This window comes from Halichoerus grypus, chromosome 3 (assembly GCF_964656455.1).
Source record: "Halichoerus grypus chromosome 3, mHalGry1.hap1.1, whole genome shotgun sequence".
Classification (NCBI taxonomy): domain Eukaryota; kingdom Metazoa; phylum Chordata; class Mammalia; order Carnivora; family Phocidae; genus Halichoerus; species Halichoerus grypus.
Genome location: NC_135714.1, coordinates 78,028,051 through 78,031,951, shown reverse-complemented (window position 1 = coordinate 78,031,951; position 3,901 = coordinate 78,028,051). Strand labels below are relative to the sequence as shown.

The 3,901-nt window shown below is 36.7% G+C and overlaps 1 pseudogene; it reads right to left on the bottom strand.

The window, feature by feature from the left end:
• Positions 1–1,955: 1,955 nt before the first annotated feature.
• Positions 1,956–2,067, bottom strand: LOC144381440 (U6 spliceosomal RNA; annotated as a pseudogene).
• Positions 2,068–3,901: the final 1,834 nt, after the last annotated feature.

Here is a 3,901-nt window from a genome sequence, read left to right as displayed (position 1 = left end):
TTCCTGACCTTACAGGAAAAGCTCTCGGTTTTTCCCCATTGAGAATGATATTTGCTGTGGGTATTTCATAGATGGCTTTTATGATATTGAGGTATGTTCCCTCTATCCCTATATTCTGAAGAGTTTTAATCAAGAAAGTATGTTGTACTTTGTCAAATGTTTTTTCTGCATCTATTGAGAGGATCATATGGTTCTTGTCCTTTCTTTTATTAATATAGTATATCACATTGATTGATTTGTGGATGTTGAACCACCCTTGCAGCCCAGGAATAAATCCCACTTGGTTGTGGTGAAAAATCATTTTAATGTACTGTTGGATCCTATTGGCTAGTATCTTGGTGAGAATTTTTGCATCCATGTTCATCAGGGATATTGATCTGTAATTCTCCCTTTTGATGGGATCTTTGTCTGGTTTTGGGATCAAGGTAATGCTGGCCTCATAGAAAGAGATTGGAAATTTTCCTTCTATTTCTATTTTTTTGAAACAGCTTCAGAAGAATGGGTATTAATTCTTCTTCAAATGTTTGGTAGAATTCCCCTGGGAAGCCATCCAGCCCCGGACTCTTGTTTATTGGGAGATTTTTGATTACTGCTTCAATTTCCTTACTGGTGATGGGTCTGTTCAGGTTTTCTATTTATTCCTGTTTTAGCTTTGATAGTTTATATATTTCTAGGAATGAATCCATTTCTTCCAGATTGCCTAATTTGTTGGCATATAGTTGTTCATAATATGTTCTTATAATTGTTTATATTTCATCAGTGTTGGTTGTGATCTCTCCTCTTTCATTCATGATTTTATTTACTTGGGTCCTTTTCCTTTTCTTTTTGATAAATCAGGCCAGGGGTTTATTGATCTTATTAATTCATTCAGAGAACTAGCTCCTAGTTTCTTTGATCTGTTCTACTATTCTTTTGGTTTCTATGTTACTGATCTCTGCTATAATCTTTATAATTTCTCTTCTTCTGCTGAACTTAGGCTTTAAATTGCTGTTCTTCCTCCAGCTACTTTAGGTGTAAAGTTAGGTTGTGTATTTGAGACCTTTCTTGTTTCTTGAGAAAGGCTTGTATTGCTATACACTTTCCTCTTAGGGCCACCTTTGCTGCATCCCACAGGTTTTGAACAGTTGTGTTTTCATTTTCATTTGTTTCCATGATTTTTTTAATTCTTTAATTTCCTGGTTGACCCATTCATTCTTTAGTAGGATGCTTTCTAACCTCCATGTATTTGAGTTCCTTCCAAATTTCCTCTTGTGATTGAGTTCAAATTCCAAAGCATTGTGGTCTGAAAATATGCAGGGAATGATCTCAGTCTTTTGGTACTGGTGGAGACATGATTTGTGACCCAGTATGTGAACTATTCTGGAAAATGTTCCATGTGTACTCGAGAAGAATGTGCATCCTGTTGCTTTAGGATGGAATGCTCTGAATATATCTGTAAAGTCCATCTGGTCCAGTGTCTCATTCAAAGCCCTTGTTTCCTTATTGATCTTCTGCTTAGACGATCTGTCCATTGCTGTGAGGGGGGTGTTAAAGTCCCCTACTATTATTGTATTATTAAGAATGTGTTTCTTTAATTTTGTTAATAATTGGTTTATATAATTGGCTGCTTCCATATTGGGGACATAAATATTTACAATTGCTAGATCTTCTTGTTGGATAGACCCTTTAATTATGATACAGTGTCCTTCCTCATCTCTTATTACAGTCTTTGGTTTAAATTCTAATTTATCTGATGTAAGGATTGATACCTTAACTTTCTTTTGAGGTCCATTAGCATGATAAATGGACACTTTCAATCTGGAGGTGTCTTTGGGTCTAAAATGAGTTTCTTGCAGACAGCATATCGATGGGTCTTGCTTTTTTATCCAGTCTGATACTTTGTGTCTTTTGATTGGAGCATTTAACTCATTTATATTCAGAGTAACTATTGAAAGATTCGAATTTAGTGCCATTGAAAAAACATGGAACGCTTCACAAATTTGCGTGTCTCATCCTTGCACAGGGGCCATGCTAATAATCTTTTCTGTATTGTTCCAATTTTAGTATATGTGCTGCTGAAGTGAGCACAAGGCATGTAAATTATCTTAGTTAAGTGTCTTATACAAGAGCAAGAGTTGCTGACTAAATACAGGCCTTGTTTTAAAAAACTTTTGGTCAAGATTTTATATTGGGATAACCTCTAAAAACACAATTGCAGTCTATAGCTTAAAGCAGTCAAGGAGAAAAGGAAGGGAAATACAGAGAGCTTTCTCAAACCAAAAGAAGTAAAAGATAAATAGACAAATAGAAAAGAAAGGAAAAGGATTATAAACAGAAATTATAGAATGATATGTTGAAAGTGAATATAAATATAAAAGTGACAGAAAAATGAACCCACCTATTAAGAGACAGAGCATATCATATAAGGGAAAAGACCAGTAATCATGTAAAAGCATTTCAGTTCCACTTAAATAAATGCAAATAGAAAAATCAATGAAATACCATTTTTACATATTAAATTGAAAAAAATGTGGTCAAGGTTATCAAAAATGAACGTGCTTAAACAGTATTAGTGAGAATTGAAATTGTTATACCCTTTTAGAAGGGAAAATTTACAAAAGCCTGCTCACGATGATGTAACATATAATACTAAAACTCAGATTTTACATGAATGTCTAACAATGGAAAATTATTGAATAATTGATAGTACATCTGTGCTGTTAAATATTAGACAGCCATTAAAATAAAGTTCTCAAATAACATGTACTAAGATGGAAAGTGCTTAGAACTTAATTGAATAAAGCATGATATGCAATTGAATGACAATACTGTTAAGAAAACTACACATTTAGGCGCACTTGAGTGGCTTAGTCAGTTTAACATCTACCTTTAGCTCGGGTCATGATCTCAGGCTCCCTTTTCAGCAGGGACTCTGCTTCCTCCTCTGCCCCTCCCTCCACATGCATGCTCTCTCTCTCTCAAATAAATAAATAAAATCTTAAAAAAAGAAAACTATACATTTAATTAATCTACATAAGTGTGTTCATTTTTTAAAGTTAGTGTAATAAAATATTAAAATATAAATATTTTAATTTATTTTCTGCCAATGATCAAGAAAAGAGATGCTTACATTCCAAAATGAAGTGTGAGACGATCATGTGGAACTTACAAAAGGAGACTGTGGAAAACCACTTGTTTTCAACTCTCATTCACAACAAGAGGGGAAGTAGAAGATTGAAAGAGTTGGCTAGAGTGTTTGGTGTGCTGCTGTGCATGGCATCCATCCACTCTCCTCCCCGAGGATGGAGAATGAATGAAATTCTCCCTTCACCTCAACTAAAGAGACAGGACATGAGAAAACTAGTCATGGAACTTAGTATTTGTTGCCTGCAGTTGACGTACATGGTGGACAGATGTCTGAATGAGCTTGAGAAATTTAAGGATGAGTTATTCCCTGACAGGTTCATCTCCTAAGGGAGAAGAAGTACTTTTGCACTGGGATCTGCTTTCTTCCCCAAGATCGTCTTAACAAAGCATGGAACCAGATGTGGGTATCATGTGAGAGATAGCCTGGTGGGCTTGCATTGATGTTGCCTGGGATTGCCCACCAGAGGGGCAATGGAATCCCAACAGTGAAGGAGAGCTTATGCATCAGTAAAACACTGAAAACCAGGGAGAAAAAGAAAGCAAGAAGCCATCACCTGGCCAAGAGAACTGCATGTGAAGACTCCCATTAGGCAGAAGGGTCATGCAAAGCAGTCTCCAAAGAACCCAAGAAAGAAAAAAAAAAAAAGGATGGGGCACCTGGGTGGCTCAGTTGTTAAGCGTCTGCCTTCGGCTCCGGTCGTGATCCCAGGGTCCTGGGATTGAGGCCCGCGTCGGGCTCCCTGCTCCGCGGGAAGCCTGCTTCTCCCTCTCCCTC